This window comes from Lissotriton helveticus, chromosome 5_1 (genome assembly GCF_964261635.1).
Source record: "Lissotriton helveticus chromosome 5_1, aLisHel1.1, whole genome shotgun sequence".
NCBI classification, from domain to species: Eukaryota; Metazoa; Chordata; class Amphibia; order Caudata; family Salamandridae; genus Lissotriton; species Lissotriton helveticus.
In genome coordinates, this window is record NC_136065.1 from 1,155,387,077 (window position 1) to 1,155,414,819 (window position 27,743).

Consider the following 27,743-nt stretch of genomic DNA (forward strand, 5'->3'; position numbering starts at 1 on the left):
GTCCAAAGGAAGCTGACTGTCAGAGCAGAGGGAGGTAATGAGTGGTTTATCAACTTTTTGGGGTTTCTGTGAGGACATTAGAATACAGCACATTGCTGTCATATTGGAAACAGATTGCATTATAAGGGGCCTTGTGCCATGAAATGTCAGATAGGATTTATCAGTCCCAGGCACAAGGCCTTTTCTCCTGCAAAAGTGTAGAAGCTAATGCCTGCCGGTCATAAAACACAGCTGAATAAATAACACAGGCTTTACCCAGGCACAAGCTATAAATAAACAATGTGGCAACTAGGTTTTAATTTAGTACAAAAATGGCATAAAAGCGTATGCATTAAAAACTACTAATTTTGATAGTTTGAAATACAGCTTCATTATTGTGGATAAAAGAGAAAGGATAAAAGTAAGGACTTTCTTTCTTGTTGCTTTCGTAAGAAGCACATCTGTCGATCTGATGGTAAATAATTACTGCTTTTTTAAAAAGTGAAACAAACTTTCTATGTTCCAGTAAAGCTTCTGTGCTTAGTTTAAAAAGAAGTTTTGTAAGTGTTATAAATAAATGCATTTAAAGACAAAATGAAAGGAATGAGGCTTGTTTTTCATATGTAGAAGCAACAAAAGGGTTAGTGATCATTATTCAAAAAATGACTACATGATAACAATTATTCAGTCATTGCACTAAAATCGTTTTTGCATTATCATGATCTTTATAATGTCTAATAACATCACTGTGAACATTTAATAATATTTAGCAATAAAGAAAATTACCGTGTGCAAATTGTGCATTAAGATTTCAATGTTTCAGTGGTTAAATATATTGTGCATCAAAATGAAAAAGGTGAGTATTAGTTTCTCTAGCAATGACGATATTATTGTATCTGAGTGACAAACTTAAAATATGATTTCTATGTATGGCCTAATGGCTGCAGTCTCAAATACAACTAACAGTTATATAAAAAGAGTAGCTCTGGAGACGTGAGAATTACATCGCACGCCTTAAAGCACAATAGTTCTGAGCACATTATGGCATTCCTAAAACTAACATTTTGAGCAAGTTCTTTAGGTGCTAGAAAACACATTGCACAGGAATAAAAAATAATTAGACAGCAAAAGTTACATCCTACCTTTAAAATATCACGATCGCAGTCAGACCCTCAGTTATGCTTCTCGAGAGTTACTTGAACTGTGATGGCCACATGGGGATAGCCTTGCTCAGACAGGGGACAACAGGTTTAAGGGTCAGAGGTCAAGTTCTGTATTTAGATCTGACTAGCACTACTAAAAGCGAAATTTCCATGCAGGGAGTTTTTGAGCATTTTTTTTATTTGAGGTTAGCCACTGTGACAGTGTGTAATTTCCACTTTTAGGGGCCTACATTACACTATGAAAGCATCACAGTGCTTCCTGATGTGTACATGTACATATATAATTGTGTAAATGCAAGATGTACATTTAGGGGTCAATTCCGATCCGGTAAAAAAAAGTCCATACGAATCGTATCCGGAGCCCTCTTCGTATGACTCGCACACTCGCCGTACGACCCGACAAGTACGATCCGGACTGGGGCATCAGGACGCGATCCGTACGGTCCACGTCAGGTAAGGGTGATTCGTACGGAAAAGCGCACAATCACATACACACCGTACGGTGCATACCCCCAATGATTGCAGGGGTATGCCCCGTACACCCAGCGTACATGGGGTACGGTGCGTACCCCTGCGATCATGGGGGGTACGTACCGAACCCCATATACGCTGGGTGTACGGTGCATACTCCTGCAATCATGGGGGTATGCACCGTACCGGGGGGGCCATTCCGTACCTGTTTCGGCGCGAACTCTGCTTTTATGGCTGTTTGAAGCTCCCGTAAAAATGTGTACCCGACACATATCGTACTTCCTGGGTCGTATAAACCAGCCGCGAGCCGTACAGATGTTGCGTGCAGCGGGTTCCGACGGAGACTCGTACGGGGGTTCGAGGCGTACGGTCTCTGTACGATTTGTATGGAGTCCGGCTCCTGGTACGATCGTACTTCGACGTACGTACGCGGGACATTGCAGGGTACGATTCATATGGGAAAAACGCTCCGAACGGCTATTCGGAGCGTTTTTTCCCGAATCGGAATCGACCCCTTAGTCTATAGCTCTTGTAATAATAATATAAATAAATAAATAAACAGGGCTGTATTTGATATAACGAGGAACATATTCCTTTTCAGAAGATTTGTTTATATTTTGGTCTACAGCTAATAACATGTGTTAAGCAAACGCACACTCCAGTGCCACTTGTCCTAAATAGGAAAAACATAGATAAAATACCTGCTTGTAATTTTGAAGAGTAGTTAAAAAAATGAATTCCTTTGTATTAATTACATCTCCTGATTATAACATTGTAGGATAAAACACCACAGGTAATGTAAACTTTGCTCTAATGATATCTGAGGCAATAATGTGCCTAGGAAAATTAGGGTCAAATTAATTCTGAATTCATGTTAATAATATTTAGGATATCGTCATTAGTAATTTAACTACATTTAAGAAATGGATGAATTGACTTAGTTGTTTAAATGAACTGATGGCATTGATTAAGCCTTCCTGAAACAAGATTGGACACCACAGATCTGTTTTAGGTAACATTAGCTAAAGGAAATATTGCATATTCTGTTGGGAGCAGATGGGGATATCACCATTTTCTTGAGAAATAATACACGTGTAGGAGATATGCAGGGTGGGGTTTATCCTATTGAATAACATTATCAAGGGGCAGCAGCATCTGTGGGCCATGTGCAGAGAACAGCTCTGCCATGCATACAGAAATAATGGTTTTAACTTAAGATTACTGTGCCACGGCTAAGATAAGGAGGGAATGAAGTTAAGTTTGCATTCATGTGTCATCATGTTAGACAGTACAATAGCTGAAGGAATTGGTAGTTGGTTATTGGATTTATGTTTTTTAGTTAGCTCAATGTGCCTGTACATTAACATTTACAAAGTGGTACAGTCCAATAGTATTGGATATGGCCTCCTTGATATGGATTCCCCTAGCTATTTACCTCCTACAAGTCTGTTTGTGCCCAGCTGCCAAAGGGGGTAAATATTGTCAATAGGAGGTCACCTGCTTTGGTAACCTCCTGTCGAAGGAGGGTAGCTCCTTGGCAAATTAAGGGTAAGCACAATTAAGTAACACAATGTATTTTGTTTGGTTTTTGTTTGTGATGTGTTCTCTCTCTCTCTCTCTCTCTCTCTCTCTCTCTCTCTTTGTTGATCCTGTCTAAGCTGTCTAGGAACCGCCATGACTCAATTGGTTGGCCTCGCTTAAGTCATTTATTTCACAGGATGTTGTGAATTTGTTTTTAAATAAATAGAGTCAAAGCACCTCACCAGTGCACATCTAATTGGCTATTAAGTAATACTGTTTGAACAAATTGTTAGAATGAACAAAATGAATAAATAAATACGCCATGTTACTGCCCATCCTGTCTGTAAACTGATTAAATTGGATAAGGATGAAAGGATGGGTAGAATAGACTGATGTTCCCTTATTTGCCCTTTAAGGGGAACTATATGTTGAGGGGTTTTGTTCCAAATTCCCAGGTGGCAACACCATTATTGTTGATGTTATTACAGCACTATATAAGTCGCAGAGGCATCATGGGTCCCTCATTAGTTAGTCCATATAATCGAGCTGACAGCCCTTGCTAGAGCTGGTGAATAGGTTTCTCCTCTGAATATGATATTACATGGCCCAGATCGTGAACATTATGACACATATGGGTCACAATGCTAGGAGAGATACCCATATGCCCTTAGCACACATTTTTAAGAACAACATGTTCTTTTGCTTGTTTTCTTGTCTGCCACACACAAGTTTTGCTCGATTCATGTATCTCCTAGGTTATGTTTAATTGATCAGTTATTCATGTAATATGGATCTCTGTTACATTCATAGTTTTAGAGTTTCCCGCTAAACCTATAATATGAGAGCATGGTCATAAAGGGCAAAACATGGTTGTTCTTATGCAAGGAAAATAATTTTAGAGGTGTCTGCAGTTTTGCACAAAAGTGAAGGTTCACAAAGTAGAAGCTGGATTGTGATGACTTATAAGTCCAAGTTTGTTAAAAGAATAGTTGTTTTGAAATTCCTTTTTTTTAGGTTCTTCAGAAAAAGAATATAGGAGCATTTTTTAAATAGAATATCCTCTTTTGATTGATTATTTGTATGTTGTGACTAAAGATTTCTGTTCTTTTCAGATATCTGCTGCCCTACAACCATTGCCTCAGGGGTCAGGACATCAGATCCAACCAAAGAACCAGCAAAGGCATTGCTGGAAACTATAACAGCGGTGAAGGTGGAAGACCGGAAGAAGCGTGTACCCCTACCACTGTCGAATAAATCTTGGGTGAAAGATGGGGTCACAAATCAGGACGGAAAGCTGATCCTTCACTTTGTTCCAGTTGTTTTGATGCCCAATTGAGAGAGACACAGACCGATAACAAGAGCAAGGAGGTTTTTGCCTGAGGTGATCCCCTCTGAAACAAGGGTTGCTTCGAATACACCGGGTTCTGTATATCAGGCCTCTGAGTTCTGGTCCCCAAGTGAAAGCAAGTCTGCACCTTTGTTTGTTGATAAGGAGGTGCCTGGGCACACTAGGTACAATCTGCGGCCCCGACGATAAAGCAGTGCGCAAGCGGAGCAACACAGAAGTTAGGGAAGGACTTGAGTTCAGGGTACAGGTGTGGTGCCTCTGGTGCCTGTTAGATTAGAGTGAAGAATACTGGTGCACTCCCTGAGACAATGGACATGATTGTTGAGGGTATTTGCCCTGGAAGGTGATTGCCCTGTCCTGAAAGAAAAACCTTTCCCTTAGCTTGGACCGTCATTGTTTTTCTGGTTTACAAGTTGTGCAGCTCCATGGTGGGAGAAGAGAACACTTGATGAACGATATGAGCCTACCTGTGAGGCCCTGCGGACAGAGGGAGAAGACTCCCCTCTGGCTGGTTGTACAGTGGCTTCCTTTTCCCAAGTACTTTTTTTGTTAGCAATGTACCCCTTTGGTCGTTCCATTTTGGAGGAGGAGCTGCCCTTTGCGGCTCCTAGTTCTAATTCCCCATGGCCCCATTTGATCTACCTGGTCCCCCAAAACAAAGATTATTTTTGTGACAATATGTGTATTTGCTTTAATATTTGTATTTGGAATACTGTTTTGTCTGCAAGAAAAATATTTTGTGCACACTTTGATATATTCTGGCCTATGGGAGCAGGTAGCCTTGCAATAGTGAAAAAATAAATTGGCTTTAATTCACTCTCAGGACATGCCACACACATCAAGGCATGTCCTACCTTATACTTACAATGCACCCTGCCATGGGGTACCTTGCGCCTACCTTAGGGGTGACTAACATGTAGAAAATGGAAGGTTTAGGGAGGGCAAGTGTGTGCACTTTCCAAGGCAATAGTAGGCCTGAGTCACATTTTACAAGTTGCTTCTGTGGGTGGCACAACCAGTGCTGCAAGCCCACCAGCAGCATTTGATTTACAGGCCCTGGGCACACATGGTGCACTGTACTAGTGTCTGACAAGTAAATCAAATAAGCCAATCATGGAGTCACTAATCCATTACAACAATTTGCCATAGAGAGCATATGCACTTTAGCACTGATCCGCAGTGGTAAAGTGCCCAGAGTCATAAAACCACCAACAACAGGTCAGAAAAAATACAGGAGGAAGGCAAAAAGTTCAGGGATGACCCTGCAAAAAGGGCCAAGCCCAACACAGCCTAGTATTGATAACAGCATGCACATTGACTGATGCCAGAGGTGTTTATAGTGGGAAAGGTGTCCTTTGCGGTGAGGTGGCTGAAGTGCCACATGGTTGCAGTTAATGGCACCTAACACACAAAGGAACTGGCCAAAGGCATAAACTTCCTTTACACGCTTTGCCTTTCTGACCGTGATAGTGCAATTCTAATAAACTGGTGCACTCATCTGTTAAAGCAGCTCAGTATCTGATGCAAACATCAAGACTAGCTGTCTTGTGAGATGTCGACGTTGTGACAGGTGACCCTCTGGAAAGATCGAGTGGTCCAGGAAAGGAGTGCAGGCAGTATTGTTCCCATGATGCACTGGGCCAGGGACAGACTAATTTGCATATAGCCAGGTTCTGAACTGGGATGGTGCAGTGAGCTAAAAAACGGTGATGGATCAAGCCCTGATCTGTTGACTGGGTAGGAGTGTTCTGATTAACTCAGATACTCTGTCCATCACCACCCCCTTTTTGTAAGTATTGTGAGGTGGGCAGGGATACCTTTGGGGTAGACTGTAAGTCAATCAAGCTCCTGTCCCCAGTCTGTAAACATGTCAAGGATCACATCAGGTAAGAAGCGTTATTTGGCAATGACTGTTTCTCTGGTCATTGCAAATATGTCGACCATTTGCCTATAAACCCTCATTCTATTCCTCGAATAATTATTTCTCAAAATGAGAGGCAAAGTAACGAACGTGTTCACTGACACAGTGAAGGCAGAAAATCTGGTGTTTGAGATTATTTCTTATATGGTCAACCTCTATGTGACTGGTTGATGTGAAAATATGTTTTAAATGCAAAAAAAACAATTGCTGGATGAAATGCTGAACAATATCAAACATTCAACTCCAGTACAGAGATCTGGGCATAATACCATTGTTTTTTGCTCATAATACCATTCCAGTTTGAACCCAGCCTGAATCCAGCGTTTAAATATAGTTTATGCCCAGCCATATGCAAACCAGTCTTGACCCTGCCCTCAATGGGAACAGTCCGGTGTTGTTGCCCTAAGTGAGGATGGGTATGCCTAGTTGTGGGTCCTGTGCTTACTGCGCCACAGGATTTAAGCTAGCCTGATAAGGTCTGATGAGGGGTGAAACCCCGAAACTGGCCCCATGATGCTTGTTTGCCGTCCAGGGAGGACCTGGCCTGGCAGTTCTGGCTGGACTGTTCCCATGGGGATTAGGGTCAAGACTGATTTGCATATCTCTGGGCCAAAATCAATTGAGTACACCAAGATCTGTGACTGGGGTGAATGTTTGATTTCTTCAGCATTCTGTCCATCATTTTGCCTTTTTGCTTTTGTTGCTCAAAGTGGGAAGGGTATGTTCAGATGTGGGTCCCGTGCTCACTGTACCATTTGATTCAAGCTAGCCTGGCTGATGAGGGGGATACCCCGAAACCGGTCCCAGGATGTTTGTTTCCAGTCCAGGGAGGACATGGCCCTGCAGTTTGGGCTAGACTGTTCCCCTGGGGAGCAGGATCAAGAATGATTTGCATAAGGCTGGGTCAAAACTGGGGTTGTATAGTTAACAAAAAAATATTGGATTAAACCCAGATATGTGACTGGGCATGAATGTTTGATTTGTTCACCATTTCATCTTTTGCTTTTGTTAAATTTGTTTCAGCTGTAGATTGGTGATGGAGTTCACAATAATCACCCCTTGCATTACCAGGTGTGTTGACAGTGTTGTAAGCCATCTTATAAAATCCATTAGAATTAGCTTTGAAAAAGTGATATTTAAAGAAATACATTATAAAATTTCACATTATTTACTTAAAAGTTACAAAATTATTGGATCGTAAAGAAAAATCCTTTATTTTCCTACATATTTTTATATTTATTTGATGGCTACATTATTTACTATGGGAACGTGTTGCAGTGCCGGTGGTTGGCCATGTGTGGTTCTGCGCTTACTCCAAGGCTGCGCTGAAGTACATTTACTACTGTTTTAGGTCTATTTTAACTGTAGTAACGTTACATGTGCCCTACAACATATTTTTGTGATCATCACATTTAAGCCCATTGAATTCACCAGTTTTGCCGCCACATTGTACAGGTCCTTTGGGAGCAGGGAACAGCGCCCGCACTACCGCACCACCGCTGTCAACGGGACGAGGGGAGAAGAGAACTACATCACCCAGGTGCCCTAGCGGGGCAACCGCCACAGACGGAGACAGGACGCGCCAGGAGGCGCTCAAAAGGGCGAGAGAGCTCCAGCTTCGCAGGCCGCACGTGGGCGTGCGCCAGGCGAAGCCCGGGCCAAGGGCGGGCCCGTCCTTGCCCATCATCACCCGGAGGAGGCCGGGCTGGGCCAACTCTCTTTCGTTTCCCGCAGAATAAGGTATTTATTTTCGACTGTTATTATCCCCTGGCAATGGCTAGAAGGAGAGGTCTGAAGGAGATAGGAGGTGCTGGCGTAGGCGCAACTCTTGATTCTTTTCTGACCAGGGCTACTAACATTCTTGCTCATGAAATAGAAATGACTGAGCGACGGCTTTTATTGGAACCTGGGGGTCTTCCTGGCAGACTTTCACTTCCTTTTGCCCCGGTCTCCTCTCCAAACCTTGTTAATGAGTCTCAGGGTATTCCTCGAGTTTTCGCCCAAAATGAACGGATGTATGACGTTACAACGCATACATTCACAATGCATACCATTACAACAAAACTTTTACAATGTAGGATCCATTACAACGCATGCCATTACAACTCATGCCATTACAACGCAGCTGCTATTACAACGCATGCCATTAATACGTAAGTATGGGTAAGTATTTTTTTATTTATTTAGTTAATGGGAATGTAATAGTAGTGTAAGTGTTGGATAGTGTAGGGGTTAAAATTACTATTCTAACTCCAGGGGGGCGTAATAGTAGGGTAAGTGTTGGATAGTGTAGGGGGTTAAAATTACTATTCTAACTCCAGGGGGCCGTAATTGTAGGGTAAGTGTTGGATGGTGTAGGGGTTAAAATGTAATTACCCATACTTACGTTGTAATGGCATGCGTTGTAATAGCAACTGCGTTGTAATGGCATGCGTTGTAATGACATGCATTGTAATGGATCCTGCGTTGTAAAAGTTTTGTTGTAATGGTAGTGCGTTGTTTTAGTTGCGTTGTAATGGTTGTTTCCCAAATGAACCTACCCCTCCTACCCAATGTCCATCTAGAGACATAGAACAGGACTGCAGTTTATCACCATCTGGTGCGGATGTATCTCCAGAGGAACATCTTCCTTCACCCAAGCCAAGGCGCACTAGAGGCAAGAATGCTGCTGCGGCCCACAAACCTAAACAAGTAAAACCTGTGTGTGTCGCTAAACCAAAGGGTCCTACAAAAAAATCGGGCTCTAAGGCCTCTAAGTTATGTCAGCCAACGCTAACATTTGCTTCTTCCGCTCTCCCAGTTACTCCAGTTATTGACCAGGGCTCAGTCTTTTGGTGGAAATCAGTGCCTGGCAATTATAGAAAAACTATCAATTGTTGAAAGTAGATTGAACGAGCTTGAGTCACAGCTTCGTCTTGCTCCTGTTCAGGGTTCCAGTCCGGCATTGCATGTAAATTCAGCTCCGCTACAGTCTGTCCAACTAGCTGCGGGTGCTGAACCAATTCAACCTTTGCAGCCTGTGTCTGTTCCATCAACTATCACGACTTCTAAACCAGCACCACCTTCCCTCCCAGTTATTCCAGCTCCTTTGTTACATAGCCCCAGTACCTACGTAAGGGAGGCCCCAAACAATGCAGCAGTGCCATGTATATCGGGCCATGGAGGGTGTACTCAGGTGGAAATAATAAGACCTTTAATGTCTAAAACTTTTAATACCTATGCCCGATCAAGTTTCCATCTTCCGCCTGCTGCTGCTCCTTTGGTTCTGGTCCTGGCTAATGTTCCTCGGCTTCGACCTGATCAAATGGAATCTACGACCAATCTCATGGACAAATGCCTGCACTGGATCTCTTCCAATATAAGTGCTACTGAAAGGACTTGTCCGTTCATGGCAAATGAACTAATTATGGCAAGGAGGGTGGAATGGGTTGGCTGCCAGGAAAAACGTTTTAAAGGGGACTGTGTCATTGTTAACTTTTCAAACACCAAAATCCAACCTATATTGCTAGCAAACTTCTACCCTCCCCAACGTAGGAGCTATGTGATAGTCCCCCTAACTCTAGACTACTTTTATAATAGTCACTTTCCTAGGAAGAATAGACTGAACAGGGCCAAGCCCCTCCATGCCCTATCTAGTGAAGAGAACAGGATGCAATTGCTGGGTAGTGGCTCCGTGCCAATACATATTAGATTTGAAGTTCTTTCGAAACTGGAGGAATGTGACTGACTGGCAAACACGTTTCCTTACCCAACCTTGAAGATAGAGGACTCATCCCCTATGTAGATCACTGCCTTTAACTTGTACAGAATAACAGAACGCAATACACATTTTCTGCCTCCATTAGTCACTGCCCCTTCACCAATGGTAGAAGCAGGCACACATTTGGTAAACAACCGGTGGCTAACGCAGTCTTCCAGAAATGGGCTCCTATTAACCCCAGTGACTGCTCTTCCAGGAGTCGAATATAAAGGTATTATCCTGGAATGTGGCAGGTATTAAAAATACATTACAGAACCCAGATTAGGTAAAGTTTATATCTCAATTTGACCTTCGCCTGTTCCAGGAAACCTGGGCAATAGATGATATTGTGAGCCAGGGTTATGCCACGTATTATGTACCTGCACACAGAAGTAATAGGGGCAGACCCTCAGAGGGCTTGTCTCTCTGGGTTGCAACTCATCTGGACTGTCAGATGGAGGAAGTGATCACATCGTCAGATGATATTCAGAGCGTTAAGTTAACTTTTTTTTCAAATTTTCAAATTGTGGTTATTAACCTGTATTCACGCCCTGTAAGTGCCTTGAAGGAATCCTCTGTAATTGATGATCTGTCGGCAATCCTACAATCCCTACCTAAGGATGTAAGGAAGGTGATAGGGAGTGATTTTAATAGCCAATTCGAACCCCTTATTAACCCCTTAGACACAGTCCCCAGTGACGAGGACAGATTTTGGTTAATTCCCGACCCACAGATCAAGCAGGTAAAGGCGTGGTCCCCATTGGTGATGCAGATAAACAAGGCCATGCTATTGCACTCCTTAAGGGCATGTAATGGCCGCACCAAGTCCGACCAACCAGGGAAGCCCACTTTTAATAGATCTGCACAGTTTTCCCTTTTGGATTATATTTTGGTGGAAATCAGTGCCTGGCAGTGGGTAGTTGACTTTATGGTCCTTTCGAGGCACGACAGTGACCACAATGCTTTAGTCTTGGAATTTCGGATTCCGGACCATCAAATGCCAACGATGAGTCTTCCCAATGCTTGTACCAATCTTGTCTTGGCTAATAACAAAAGTATAAGGTGGGAATCGGTCAGGCTAGTCCCGGAAAAAATGGCAGCTTTATACATTTTAATCATCCCTTTCCTTGAGAAGGTCGTGGAAGAGGTAACCCGACTTCCTACCACCTGGGATTTGAGCGTGGTTGAAATAACCCACGCCGAACTAACGGTGGACCTTACCAAATTTTTCAGCCCCCTCTCTAAACTCCCTGTGAATAGGACCCATAAACTTGCTTGGTTTGACAAATCCTGTCGGACGGCCATGGGTGCTCTTATTGAGGCAATAAGGAGTGAGAATAGACTACAAATAAAAATAAAAAGGCAGCTGTATAATGTAACTATCAAGCAAGCCAAACAACTCTGGGAGTGTGCTAGATGGGAAGACATTAGAGTAGCCCTACACAACAAGGATATGACGGGCTTCTGGTACTTAGTCTCTAACCTCCGTAACTCTGCCGAACGGTCTCCGGTAGAACCGAACATTTCTGCTTCAGGCTGGGAAGTGCATTTTAAATCTCTTTATGCTAGTGATCTGGCATTAGTACCCTTGAAAATCAACCAATCTCCTGCTTCTTTGCCTCCTCTAGAGGCAATCACTTTAGCAAAGGTTCAAGGTGCAATTAAGTGACTTCCCCTTGGTAAAGCCCCAGGACTGGATAAGATCCCTGGGGATCTATTCAGGGAGGAACCAATGATATGGGGCCCTTTCCTCTGGATAGTATTTAATTCTATAGTGCGGGGGATGAAAATTCCAGATACATAGCTCGGAGCAGAAATATTTCCGATATATAAAAAGGGCTCACCCTTACTGCCCATAAACTATAGGCCAATCAGCCTGATTGATGTCACTCAGAAGTTGTTCTCCAGAATTTTACTCGATCGTCTACACATGTGGATGGAAGATCATGACATACTGAGTGACTACCAGGCTGGTTTTAGGAAAAACGAATCGACCATTGACCAACTTCTTAGGCTCCAACTCCATTATTGGAAGACAGTATCAACAGAGGGTGTCAGCCTCTATTTGATATTTGTCGATTTATAATCAGCCTTTGATATGATACCCAGAGCCAAGTTGTGGGCAGTTCTTGCTGAACTGGGAATACCCCCAGAACTATTAGCTATGATCATTCACCTACATTCTGGGAATTTTGCCCAGGTTAGATTTGGGAAATCAGGGGAATTTACATCACGTTTCCCGGTTGACAGGGGGGTAAGGCAGGGCTGCGTTCTAGCTCCCACCCTGTTCTGCCTTTATGTCAACGCCCTGGTCTCCCAACTAAGTCAGGTCGAGTATAGTGATGCCCCGAAATTAAATCAAAGGAAGGTGCCCGCATTGTTGTTTGTGGATGACACCTTGTTGCTATCTAAGTTCCCAATGGGGATACAGTTAATTCTAGATAGTTTTGCCCTATTCTGCGTAAACAGGGGCCTGTAAATAAATGCAACCAAGTTTATGGTGTTTAATCCAGTAAAATCATCTCGCCCCAAACCTACTCTAAACGGCATCCCGCTAGAAAACGTGTCACTCTTTGACTATATTGGGGTTACTCTCTCTGAGTCTTTTTCCTAGGGACCCCAAATAGAAAAAGCGGTTTTAAGGCTGGTGCAGTTGTCTGGTGGTATCATGAAAGTTGCCAAGTCCTTAGGTTCTATGGTCCCTGGCCCGGCCACAGAGATATATAAAGTGCAGGTAAGAAACGCTGCACTATATGGGGAAGAGCTTTGGGGTCATTGTCCTATGAAGGGCCTGACTCTAGCTGAGAATAAGTTTATGAGACATCTCCTGAATCTTCCGCTAAGCACTCCCCTTGTTCCTCTCCGCCTTGTCCTGTGCATTAGACCCATTTCTGAAGAAGTGGGACTGTGCCCATTGACTTTTTGGCGTAGAATTTGGCTGACCCCTGAGCTAACTTCATTCAGGTATGAGCTTTGCTCGATCCTGGAGCTACTTGGGGTAATGAAATGTCCTTGGCTTGCCTATATTAAAGATCTTTGTGCCAAAATTGGTCATTTTGACCTCTGGTTTATTCCAGAGGTTTATTGTACGAAGATCTCCGGTCTTGAGCTGGTGAAATCTTATAGACAGTACAGGCTTAGGGTCATGCAGGAAAACAACACTCTTGGCCAACTTACAATAGATGGATGTACGACATTACGACGTGTTCTATTACAACGCGTGCTTTCACAACGCGTCCCTTACAACGCAAGTCGTTACCACGACTTGCGTTGGGGGCGCGGATTGAGAATAGTATAATTTACTATTCTAACACCAGTCCCCGTGGACACTAGGGAAGGTGTTGGAATAGTAAATATACTATTTTTCATCCTCTAGCGCCCTCCAGCGCAAGTCGTGGTTCCGACTTGCGTTGTAATGGACGTCTTGTGATTGCGGAGTAAAATCCGCGTTGTAAAGGATGTTCCCCGGAAGCTATTTATACAATTTAGGCTGGGCACCCTTCCTCTATTCGATTTTACGAAGAACTGGGCAAACCCTTCTGTAAATATATGCCCAGCATGTAATGGCCCCCCTGAGACAGTGATAAATGTACTTTTTTTTTGCCCTGGGTACAGATCATTAAAAAAACATTGGCTCATCCCACTCTGTAAAAACATGGGGTTCACTCAATGTATTGCTTCTTATCAAATTTTAAGAACTGAAACAAAAACTATTGTGGTATTTGCCATCTCTCGCTTTCTTCTCTCAATGTGGAAAAGGCGTCAAAAGTTGCTAAAAAAACAATTGTAATTGTGCAATCAATCTTTTCATACCCCTTTTTCGAATGTAATGAGCCTCTGATAGTCGATGCAATTTGTAAATAATTCCTTTTTACATTTTTATTGAGAGCTATTTTTAATGCATTTTTATCTTTGTGATGTGCTATTATGTGACTTTTATGGTCTTTTACGGCCGAAATAAAGTTTATAAATGGAATGGAAATATAAAAAGTTGGCCTACAGTCAGGGCCCCAACAGACAGGTGCAACAGTCTTGAATGTAGAAAAAAAGCCAAAAAGAGGTGACCGAAAAGAAGGTGAAAATGCTGAAACAAATTCCCTGCATTGCTAAATATGTGTTAATTTTGTTTTTTGAAATGCGATTACGAGTCTTGCTGCTCACACCAGAGTATAAAATGACAAAATCGCGAAAGAAAAAAGTATACAACTAAAACTACTAGGATAAGGCTGTTGTTTTCTTTTATTCATTGTCCGGCAAAAGGGCGGCAATCTATGTGATTGTTGTTAGAGGAAGAGTTTTGGTTGTACATATCTTTTACATAACACCCCATTCCTATCAACATCACAGCACTGACTTCTTGATTAAAAAATATGGCACCGCAATATCTTCTAACACTATAAATAATATATGTGGCACTGTGATAACCTGTCTCACAGATCTCAGTACGGATGATACCTTTAAAGCTTGTGCCACCACTGACATTTTCTCAAGAAATGTCACATGAGCGTGGCATTATTTGCATTATGCGTGACATGTCAATATCCTGTGGTAGAATGATGATGGGTTTTTCTTAGATTGCTTTTTACGTCATGTTGAAGTGTAGGTTAATTTTATAACGTGTATAAAAAAACAATCATTCCAGAGGAGGAACGGTGTTGCCCATGCCCTTATTCGAAATGTTCCACCCACTCATGTGACATGCTTGGAATGTTTACGTCTCAGAAGAAAATGTCAGAAGGACTTGTGTCCTTAATTATGAAAATGTGTACCAAACAGAGAAAATCAGATATTTCTAATAAAAAGGCAATCAGGTTTGCTCAAATAGTAGAGTCATTTCAGGGGCTTGCCTCCAAATGTGTCTGGCATTTAGGCAGAAAGACAATCATTCATTCAGTACAGGTCATTGGATTGGTATAATACTCAAGACATTTCAGGCCCACCCCTTCTTTGACCAGTCTACCTTAATGTTTGGTGAATTCAGAGTCTGGAGAGAAAGGCACTCAAATGCAGGCACAATAAATTCAACTTAGGACAGAGGGACATAATAACTACTACCCAGCATACATAGTGCTACAAACTGCTAAAAAACTAGATCCTCGTTGTAGTGTCCTAGTATGGGCCTGCAGAGCAAAGGCACGAGGACACATGTATTTCAGGTGGTGGTTAGTTACGCACTGACCACGCCCAGAACCCTGGGCTATTTATTCACTAAGTGGCGCCACCGCGCTCACGTAAGGGGGATACCAAGACCTTGCACGTCTCGGGGGAAACACACAGGAATTAGTGGGAGGGGGCGTGTGCTGCAGTGGTACGCCCCACTGGCAGCAACACTACATTCCTCCTTTACCTAGGGATGAAAAACAGGAATATACAAAACATTCAGATGCTCAAAGTCTATTTCTCAAAGTCTATCCGGTCAGCGACCGTGTTGTGGCATGGGGATGGTAGCATCCATACGATAGTTCACCAACTGTCTCTGGTTCAGTCTCTCATTAACTTGCAACATGCTATAACACTTTAACTACAAAAACAGAACAGTCTTACTTCAGTTCTCGGCGGGGTCAGCCATCTCGATCACTTCAACGCCAGCACTGTGCCACGAAGTCGCGATATCTCTGGGAAGGCTTTGGGCACGGACGTAGGCTGTATCTCGTCTGGCTTCGACTCTCCCCTGTGGCTGCAGGTGGTTCTTCCGAGTCTCGGGTTTCCTGAGCAGTGGGGTCCTCCACGGGTCTCTGCGTGAACTGGATGCTCGGGGCATTGTCCTCTGCTTGGCTTGCTGCAGCGTTGGTTTCCACGGGACTTGAGGGCCGATGGGGAGGGGCAGGGTACCACTCATCCTGGTCACAGTCTATGTTCTCCTCGGGCACTTGCTTGAAAAATGAAACATTTCTAGTGACGGACTCGCCGTTCCTGGTAGCTGAGATCATGGTTCCATTTACCTCCGTCACTGTCCATGGGTCCAGTTCAAAGGGCATGCGGAATTTCCCTCCGGGGTGACGGTCCTTCACCAGAACCCTATCCCCGACTTGTATTGGACTGTCCGTTGCTCGCCTTCGTCGGGACGCTTCTTGATTGGTTTTGGTGCGCTGCTCCATGGACCGGTTCTTCGGGTGAGGGGCGTGTTCCCACGCAGGGTGGTGCGGGATGGTGTCTACTACGACTCTATTGAAGGAGAGTCGGCTTGGAGAGACTCCTGTAGTGCAATGTGGGGTCAAACGGTATTCTCTGAGGAACTGGTAGATTGCTAGCTCCAGACATTGGCCGTCGGCGACCGCAATTTGTATTGTCTTGTTCAAAGTCCTCATTAGGCGTTCGACCTCTCCATTAGCCTGAGGCCACCGGGGCGTGATCCGTCTGTGTTTGATACCTTGACCTTGGAGGTATTCCGTGAACTCGCTGCCGTTAAAGGGGGGTCCGTTGTCGGTGCGGATTTCTTTCACGAGCCCATGGGTGGCCAATATCTTTTCGAATTTCGGTATCACTTCCCACGTTGCGGTCGACGACACAATCTCTACTTCCGGGTATCGGGAGAAGTCATCCACCACTACGAGCATGTACTTGCCCCCAGGGAGGCTACCGAAATCCGCGCTCACTCGCACCCACGGGGATGGGGGGGCCTTCCTCGGTCACTATTGGCGCCGGAGGGTTTGGGAGGCTCGTCGCTAGACACACTGGACACCTGTGGATCACTTCTTCCACCGCTTTGTCTAGCCCCGGAAACCACACCTTGCTTCGGAGCCTGTTCTTGGATTTGACTATTCCTTGGTGCGATCCGTGTGCCAGGACCGCGGCTTGTTGGGTCAAACTGCTGGGCAGCACTAGGCGAGGGCCTCGCGGGAGGCACCCTTCTGTGGATACGGACAGTTCGTGTCGGACTTGATACAGGGCTTTCAAGATGGCTTGAGCATCCGATGTGCGGAATGATGCCGGGCTCTGGAGCGCCTTCCAGTCTCCGCTCTCTATGGCATGGATCGCGATCTGGAGGCAATCATCGTCCTTGGTGACACTTGACACCTCGTCCAGAGACATGGGACGTGGTCTTGACCTTTCGACGATCAGTCGGACGTACTCCTCGGTGTCAGCTGCTTCAGCTGCCTCTGCATCAGAAATAGGTCGGGCGTGCCTCGACAAGTAGTCCGCAGGATTGCGCGAGCCTGGCCGGTACTCCACTGTAAATTGGAACTCCTGCAACTGCAGCACCCACTTCTCGATCCGTGGGTGAGGGTGAGAGGAAGAGCCTTGGAAGAGGGGTATTAGGGGCTTGTGATCAGTAACTACTGAAAAGGGATGTCCATAGAGGTAAATGTGGAAGTGGCGGCACCCCCACAGGATTGCAATGGCCTCCCGCTCTATTTGGGAGTAGCGTTGTTCGGTGGGTGTGAGGGTGCGGCTGGCGTATGCAACGGGGGTCCACTCCCCGCATGGTTGACGCTGTGACAGGACGGCGCCCAGGCCAGTGGGGCTGGCGTCCACAAGCAGTTGTGATTCATTTTGAGGGTTGAAGTACACCAGCGTCGTGTCGGCCGAGAGAGCCGCTTTTGTGTTCACAAACGACTCCTGTTGGTCCGGACCCCACGTCCAGGCGGTGTTGGATTTCGTGAGATCCCGGAGTGGTCCAGTTAGGTCGGATAGGTCCTTTATGAAACGCCCGCAGTAGGTCACCATGCCTAAGAAACTGCGGACTGCGGTTACTGAGGTGGGTGCGGGCGCGTTGTGGATGTCTTGGACTTTCTCTGGGTCCGGGCCTACTCCTTGGTCGGAGAATTTATACCCGAAAAAGCTTATGTCTCTTCGCAGGAACTCGCACTTGTGTTTGTGAAGAGTCAGTCCTCTCTCCTTTAGGCGGTTGAATACTGCGTGGACGCGCCGGATGTGTTCATCCAAAGTCGGGGCATGCACCAGGATGTCGTCACTCACATTTAGCACCCCGTCGAGACCTTGAAGGACGTTGTGAATAATATTCTGAAACACTTCGGCGGCGCTTGAGATGCCGAAATTGAGCCTTGTGTACCTCCACAGGCCAGCATGTGTAGAGAACGTTGTGATTGGGCGCGAGTCAGGGTGAAGCGGGATCTGGTGGTATCCTGATCTCAGGTCCATTTTGGAGAACCACTTGGACCCTGCGAGCTCCCCTATGATGTCGTCAATGGTCGGCGTCAGGTGACGTTCCCTCTTGATGGCCAGGTTGGGAAGTCGCATATCCACACATATCCGTACCGCATCGGGCTGCTTCGTTTTTTTCGCCACCACGATGGGGGACACCCACGGGGTGGGCCCGGTCACTCGTTCGATGATCCCTGCTTGTTCCAGCATTCTCAGCTCGGCTTCTACCTTGGGCCGGAGGTGGAACGCGATCCGCCTGTGTCGGAGAGCTACAGGGGCTACGGATTGGTCAATGTGGAGCTGGACAGGAGGCCCACGGAGGCATCCGATGCCCTCGAACAGCGAGGAGTGTTCAGTGACCAGATGATCCAGGCCTTGAGCTTGTACAGTAAGGGCAAAGTGTATGAGTCCGAGTTCACGTGCCGTCGTGCAGCCAAGGAGGAACCCTGACCCTTCTTGGGACACATAGACCTTTGTCTGCAGTTGCCTGGCGTCGTGGGATATGGTTGTTCTGAATACCCCGCACAGGCGTAGGGGGCGCCGAGTCCCGTAGGCAAACACCTGCACTCTGGTGGGGTGAAGGGCGGGAGCGTCCACCAGGTCCCGGTACACGCTGGCCGCCATGAGGTTTATCATCGCACCGGTGTCGATGAGGGCTCTGATTGCCTGGTCATGGACTTGGACAGTGCACATCGGCTCGGATGATGATGCGGCAGTCAGGGTGTTGAGCATGCGCACCACATGGACAGACGCGGCATTTTCTTCGTCGTCGTCCATGTCGCTGCCGGGTGACGCGTCTGGGAGTGGCGCCACCTGTCGCGCCCTCCTGGGTGGGCCGCTGAGCTTCTTCCGTTGAGACGACAAACAGACACTCGCAAAATGGTTGGCTTTGCCGCACGCACTGCAGATTTTACCTTGAGCTGGGCAGGCTCCTTTGTGCGGAGTGGCACCACCACACCACATGCAGGTTCGATCCCGGGTGGACTGGGAGTGATGGGGCTGAGTGGTCTTCTGAGGCCTCGGCCGGCTATCTGGTCGTTGCGTCTTGACTGCGCACACTGGCTCCGATTTGATCTTGACGGCAGGATCTGGCTCCATGTGGGCTGCTCGGGCTTTGGAGAGCTCTTTGGACCGTCCTAAAGTGAGGATGTCGCGCATGGGCATGGCGTCTGTTTCGAGGACTCTCTCTCTCAGCTTCAGAGATGCGCACCCTTGAATGAACTGGGCGCGAATTTCGTCTTCCGCGTCCGGGAGTGTACACGTGCTCGCCAATTTCTTAAGACGCGCGTAGAACACATCGACAGACTCCTCAGGGAGTTGGCGCGCTTGTCGGAGCAGGAAGCGTTTGTAGTCTGCGCTGCTGAAGGGTTCGAAATACCTGGTGATAGCATCACGCAGGGTGGCGTACGTGTGGGGCGGGTCGCCTTCCGTAATGTCCTTGGAGATGTCGTGGATTGCCTCTCCTCCCAGGTGTAGGAGCATTGCTCGGCGTCTCCCCACTGCGATGTCAGCTGCAATAAAGTAGGTCTCTAAACGTTCCACCCACTTTTTCCAACGAGATGCTTGGGAGGGTGGCGTGCCGGTGATGGAAAATGGCTCCAGGGGGGGCACATTGGCCATGTTGGCGGCAGGAAGGCCAGGCGGGGTACACCCACAGCACCGGCGGGCAGAGGTAGGTCTCTTTGGGCCACCCAGGCACAGCAGGAAGGAGCAGGTACCCCTGGGGCACAGGCAGGCCCCACTCCGCCAGAAGCGTGAGGAATGGCAGCCTCAAAGGTCCGATGACACGCGAGATGCGTGAGGTAGTGCTGCCGTGCGAACCGCGCATGCGCGGGACCGCTGGGCCGATGTGCGGGCCTGGCGGCATGCGAGGTGTAGAGCGCGGGCCTCGGGCAGCAGGAGCGAGACTGAGGCAGGGCGCAGGGGCAGCCTTGTGGAGCGGCAGGCAGCAGCCCGTACCTTGAGGAGGAAGGAGGCCACGTGGAGGCACCGGAGGGCAGCGCCGGCAGCCGGCAGGCAGGACGTTCCCTGGGGTGGCGAGGCAACGCCGAATTCTTCACCGCCGAGGTATGGGCGGGCCAGGCGAGGGCTGGAGACGTCGTCGAGGCTGCGGGCGGCCTCGGACGGCAGGGAGGTGCACCGCCAGCCAGGAGGCGCGCCGCGGGGCAGCGGGGCGGGCGTGGGTGACCGGCAGGGTTACGGAGCGGTAGGGCACGCGAAGGGTAGGGGATAGACCCCCTCGTCGCCAATGTAGTGTCCTAGTATGGGCCTGCAGAGCAAAGGCATGAGGACACATGTATTTCAGGTGGTGGTTAGTTACGCACTGACCACGCCCAGAACCCTGGGCTATTTATTCACTAAGTGGCGCCACCGCGCTCACGTAAGGGGGATACCAAGACCTTGCACGTCTCGGGGGAAACACACAGGAATTAGTGGGAGGGGGCGTGTGCTGCAGTGGTACGCCCCACTGGCAGCAACACTACACTCGTGGATCGTCAGGATGAATGGCTGATGCATCAGAAGTCAGCGGGTCCCGGGGCACAGTACTCCATGCCATCTCCTGCCAAGGTAATTTTGAAGAAGGACAAGCTGGCGGTAGTCACAGAGTATCAATATCTATTGCTGAAAGCCTTCACATTAGTGGAGAATGATCTATGAGATGGGCCTGACAATGAAATTACATTCCCCAGCAATCGTTGAAGGTTCATATTTTTGGGGAAACTAAGGCAACCTTCTTGAATAATTGGGTAAAAGTTCCCTCATGTTTCCCTTTGTCCTTACTAGGTAATCAGGCTACCATGTTGCTGGAGCCAGAAACTTCCTTTTTGTATCTGTGATTTTGTTTGGAGAACAATTCTGTCCATGGGTGTTTGTTTGAGAAAATAGGTATCTATCCTGAAATCAAGTTCTTTTGAGAAAACAAACTGATAAACTATTTATGATCATTGAATACTCACATCAAGGTTTTTAATTATTCTTGACATTGACGTGATGATATGCAAAGGTATAATTTGGTAAAACAAAGGATACTTAAATATGTTACTAACTGTAGTAGGAACCATAGTAGTAGGCTGATGAGTGTTACATTTGTTTACAGTTGATCAAACAATCCAGCCATAAACAAGCTTTAGATTTTTCAGAGAACGCATATCCACAATTTTGAACGTAGGTATCTGGCCTTTAAAGAAGGATGGGTATTTAGCTTTGCATAGTTAATAAAATCTTGTTATGCTTCCTTTTTTCACAAATATCAGAATCACATCAGACTGCAGAAAACTACTTACACAGAAATACATAGAGGTATATCCCAGCCGCGGTCGGTAGGGGAGTACCTGCCGGGGCGGTGACGTGGGGAGGGGAGGGGCAGGGTGGGGGTCAGTAATGTATTGATAATGGAGGTTTGCAGGTAAGTAAACATTTAAATAAATCAAATGAATTTCGTTGCGCGCACTGCATCCGCAAATGCAATGCAGTGCGCGCAAGGAAATTCGTTTGATTTATTTAAATGTTTACTTACCTGCAAACCTCCATTATCCATACATTACTAACCCCCACCTGCCCCTCCCCACGTCACCACCCCAGCAGGTATTCCCCTACCCACCGCGGCTGGTATATCCTTTTCACTGTTAAAGTTGGATGCAGACTTAACATCTTAATGAAAGATTACTAAATGAATTCATCATGACTTTAGATGTCAGCTTCAACCTGAAGTGCTCTACTCTCATTCCTGTGCCCCCATTTCTACTACTGGCCAGTATATTCTGTTTGAGTCATAGGTGTTAGCGGTGAGGGAGGTAAGACTTCATTACTTCAGCATATCTAGAGTACAGGTTAAGTCCTCTCTGAAAATGATGTACATACATCTTCATGGATCAAGAGGCAATCCAATGTTTCCAGGACAATGGCAAATTACTGGTGTGTGCTCCCAGTAGTCTATACCTATTTTGAATATTTTAGTCATTTATATTGTGGTGAACATGTCTTTGTAGGCCCCCTTTGAAGTATAACACTGGAACAATGTTATGATCCGTCCCATGGAGCAAAAATATGTGTATATTTGTGTGTTCCAAACTTCCACATGCATTCGTCAGCTACTAGGGTCTATACAGAGTGCTGAAGTAGGATGGAGAGTCAGGCGCTGCATTGAAGGGAGATACCTGACTGTGACTTGATCACCTTGAATTATTTTGGATTTAGTGTTCTTTAAAGATGATAATCCGAGCACTGCCATGCATGGTCTGAAGTACATTGGATTTTATGCGTTGGTCCTCTGAGCCAGTGGTCTATCTTTAGGGTCTCCTTTACATGTTGTCACTTCCTCAGATTTAGGCAGTCTGGTTGCTTGCATGAATGGGAACTCAAAGCCAATACAAATTCTTCATTGGCTGTGTGAATCATCAATCCCAGCCTATGACCACCCTCAGTTGAAGGCTTTGAGGAGCCCCAGACAAAAAATGTTCTTTTGTTTTCAACCCATAGTTGCACTTCCACCCCAGTGAGGTGATAATGCCTTTATCGCCTTAATAAAGCACCAGCCAGCCTACCTCGTGATATATTATTCTTTCGTCCACGTTTTTGTCCAACATTGTACACAATGCATCAAAGGAACAATAGCATCTCATACGAGGAAAAGCTGTGCCGATAAAACGCAATGATCAATCACCTGCAAAGCAATTCTCACTCATTTTTCTAAACACATTTGAAGGTGAAAAACAGAAAGAGTTCTCTTCGGCAGGTACAAATTTTATTTTATGCTACTATTTCGCATGTGGCTCAGAGTGGCAGAAAAAACAGAATTCCTGGCCCCTCGTGCTTCCCCCCAGGCCTAAAATAAACAGGTGCCCCGGGTGTAAAGCTGAAGCAAATTGGAGCATGACATTTTAAAACCGAGAATCAGCCCATCCAGGGCATTTTATGATGTGATGGATGGAAGCATTGTGGAGCATGATGGGTAATCTGCTCTGCAAAGTAATTCTTAATACCTTTCAAAATAGAAGCTCGGTCGCGGCCAGCAGCTCTTTAAAGTTCAGATTGCTCTACCCTACACTTTGACCGTGGGGATTGGATTCACAAGATGCTTTTAGGACTAACAAATTGGGGAAAAAACAGGCCCATTACATCTGTTGTAATTTCTAATAGGGTACAGTTATGGACTCCTTATTTCACGCAATCACTTGCCCTTCAGTAAGCATGCTGTTCTGAATGTACATAATCCATCTTTTCCTTCTTTAAAACTGTTCATCTTAAAACATGTCGTTTTTAGGGCGGGTCCTTTCTCATTAGTGGCAGGCATGCTCCTGTTCACTAGCCCTGTTTCCTTCTTAGAATCCCTGTCGTTTGGTTGTTTTGTTTTTCTTCCACCTAATGAGCTGTGCACGCTTACCGAAATCTGTGCCGTGTAAATACGACTCAGACAACCAACACAGCTGCCCCCGTGTCTGCGCTATGAGTAATGCTTTTAATAATCAAAACCAGGGCAGCACGTGACAAGGGATCGCTTATTCTCACTGGGTTGAGCAGTTCACCTGATTTCTGAACAAGAACCTGTTTTCAGGTCGGTTCTGGCCACTTATAAGGGTCTGCCCCATTACCCACCAGTAGAAGTTGATGCATTGTCTCTGAGAGCATAGCACTGTGCAAAATTTGCGCTGTTTGCTTGTGCTTAATTAAGCAAAAATTCAGGAAAATTGGGTGAAATTATGTGCAATTACACAAAGTGCAAAACTGGCGTTTGCCATTTCATTTTCATTCAAGTAGTTTATTTCGGATTTAAAATTGTTACAACATACATTATGGTAAAAACAATCATTATTATCGAAATAAAATAAAAAATTATAAAATGGTGCAATAATATACATAGGCCGTGTCCAAGGTAAAAACTAAGGGGCCCATTAGGATGTTAGGCGGATCGCCACCGCCATGCGGGTGGTGGCGATCCGCCCGACATCCTGGTCCGCCTGCCACCCATTTCCCCCTGCCATATTACCATGGCGGGGGGGACCGCGGCAAACGGAAAGACCGTCCGCCGCTTTTCCGCCCTGGTCGCCTTGCGGCCGGGGCGGAAAAGGTTTAATATGGTGGCGGTGTCTATCAGACACCACCAGCCATATTTGGATGGGCTGCCACGGAAAGGCATGCGGCCTTCACTTCGGGCCCCTGAAGTGAAGGCGAGGTGGGGGTTGCACATGGGGGGTACCTGTGATACCCCCCAGCATTTGCATACACAATGTGGCAGGCACTGCACGGTGCCTGCCGCTTTGTGTATGCAAATGCATACGTGCATTTTTAGCATTGTGGCGGGCGGTGCTGAGAGCACCACCCACCACAATGTTAAAATTGCAGGATGCGCCCGCCACTGTGGCGGGCACATCCTAATACGCCCCACGGGACCCCCTTATGGCGGGCGGTCCCAAAATCCGATAGGATGGCGGGCGGACTAAGTCCGCCCGTCATCCCCAAGGTCTGGGCGGTGAACTCCGCTCGCGGAGTTTGTGGAGTTTTCTGCACTCAGCGTTATGCGTAACTTGCGGAGTTCCGAACAATTCTGCGGAGCGGAGTTTTTTCCTTAGCTTGCGTTCATCAATGTCAAGTTGGTGAGCGCAAGCGTGGAAAAACCACCTCCCGATGAGATTTTTCGTTATTTGTGCTCGCCAAGATTTCTCATTGCGAATGGTCGCATGTGCTTGCGACCGCTCGCATTGAGAAACTGCCCGCTCATGTTGAGAAAGCTGCAGCTCGAGTAAAAATCTACTCAAGCGGCAGAAAGAAAGCAGTGCCTCCATGCGCAGTGCATGATGCATTTTGCAATGATTGCACAGTGCGGACAAGCACCTGGCACTGAAAATCACTGCTAACTGCATTTATCTAAAGAAACTCCGCCACTTGCAGAGCTCCGCATAGTTCAGCAGAGCTTTTTTACACTTTACGGAGTTCTGCATAGCGGAACTCCGCAAACTCCACCCAGGCTTAGTAAAAACCTAAGTCACCAATACACTGGAGGATCATCACAGCAAAATAGGAATGTGCAAGTAATCATGGAAAAACAGCACCAAAAGATCTAAAAGTGCAAATGCAAGGGAGCCGTCTGTTAATCAACATCAAAAATCAAATGCGACTGCATCACATTGTTTTAAAATGCAAAGAATACAATGAGTGCAAAGCAGGCATTACATTACAAGAGTTCATGCATAACCGATAATCAGGATGGGTCATTAGTCAACGTCGGCACAGAAGATTTCTTCTGAAAAATCCATGTGGAGGATAAGAATTTAGCGACACTGACAGAGATCACTTCGTTCATATCAGATCTCATTAGTCTCAATGCATGTTCTATTCTCTGAATACCTAGTGAAAGACACATTGTTGAAATCCATTTCTTACAGGAGACTTTGCAAAAGAAAAGAATAGGGTGTAGAGTTCCCTCCTCCAGATTTCAAGTAGGGTATAAAGTGCTGTTGTTATAATGAATACCTCATTGGACGCATAAACTATTGATGGATAACGCTCCATATCTGTATAGCATAACGTGTATTTGTAAAGCACACATTCACCCAAGTGTATCTTGATGCTGAATTACAGCTGTTTACCTTTTTAGCCAACAGTACTAATTTTATCAACCTCAGAAGGATGAAAGGGTGAGTAGACCCACCAGGATTTGAACCTGTGATCATGAATTCAAACACAAGCCCCTATATTGGATGCATTAGTCCAGGAAGCCACCATACCAGCCTATCTTAATTGTATAAACAAATGCTTAGCTAAAGGACAAGCAATCTTGTTCAAAAAAAGCTCAAAAGAAGGAACCGCTTTAAAATCTAAAAAACTGTCCGACTGCCCAGATTACATTTCCTCAATTCCTCTTCCCACAAAAGAAACTATAGTCTGTCTTTTACCACAAATCCTGAAATAAAGGCAGCATCAGCAGGAACGTTTCAAATAGCAGCTAAATCAAGCTTGAAAATCATATCCATACCAAACTTTAGCTAAGGAATTTTCAAACAGACATTCGGGCGCAGTAATTTGGCAAGCGGGTGCCTGTATGAGATCAGCTCATCATTGGACCACAATCAATGCCTATACAGGAAAGGTCTAAGTTTGCATACTAAAGCTATTGGCAAAACAGCAATACCCACATCTAAAAACTTTGGTAGTCGGCGGTGCTTTGTAAAAGGTTCAACGAAGTCCTCATAATTAAAAATTGAGTCTCTAGCTGGCAATGGTGTGCACCGTTGTCCAAGTAGGGACCCTTCTTCCTAGTCAGGGTAAGGGGGATACATTTGAAATTAAATGAAATTTAGATTTGCAAAGTGTGTTAATACCCAATGGTGTCTAGGCGCAGCGGCTCTGCAGTAACGGCTAACCGAAGGGGATGTTGGATTGTTGCGCTCGGGCTAGCTGTTAAAGAGTCTGGTTTTTAAGAGCTTGCTGAACCCAAAAAAATTGCTTCCCATCTAGAGTGTCAGGCGGAGTAAGTTCCACAATCTAGCTGTACCCGCAACAAAACTTGCCCCACCCAGGCAGTTTTGGCCCAAGGGATTACCAGATTTAAGGAGTCCGCTGAGCGGAGCTGCCTCTCTGGAACATACCACCTGAGACTGTGTGTAAAATAATTGGGGGCAAGAACATGCAGCTCTTTAAAGGTGAAGCAGAGGGCCTTAAATTTGATTAGTCTTTTAACTGGTAACCAGTGCAACAACAGAAGGGCATGAGCCACTGATTGATGTTTCGTGATGGTAAGCAGCAGACGAGCTGCTGCATTTTGAGGACCTGCATTTTATTAAGGTATTGTGATTGCATATTAAGGAACAGCCCACTGAAGTAATACATTTTTGACAGGATCAGGGCTGCAACCACCGCTTTTTGAAGCTCCATTGGAATTTAAGTCTTAATTGTGAAAAAACTGGAGGAAGTGACCGCATTAATTTTCTCCTCGAAGGACAGCTTAGTGTCAAAATAAACCCCCTAAGTTTTTCACCATGGAAACTGGAATCAGGATTTCTCCCAGTTCCTGTGGCCACCAGCTGGCTTGCCAGAAGGAGGTGTTGTGTCCAAAGAGAAGCACGTCAGTTTTTCCTGTGTTTAGCTTCAGGCAGTTTTGGGACATCCAGTGTCCAACCTCACGCATTCAGTCATGAAATCTCAATACGGTGTCGGTCGGGTCTCCTGCAAAGGAAAAAATACACAGTAAGGGGGCTAGAGGAGATTTTAGGACCTGCGTGGGCCACCTTCCCACTCATAATATCAAACACAAGAAAGTCCACAGGTCCGAAGGGGCGGTGTGAAATGTAACAAGGTGTACTCAACCACATCCACCAGACAGGAATCCCTGCAAAGAATGCCACAATTCATGTGTCGTTGTCATATGACACCATCTTAAAGCCGAAGGACTTTATGAGTGTGCAGAGGGGAGGGACATTAAAGTTGAAAAGGGTCGGGCAGCACCTCACAAGGAAAAGTGGACAGAGGGGACCTGTGTCCACCAAACTCCACCAATTG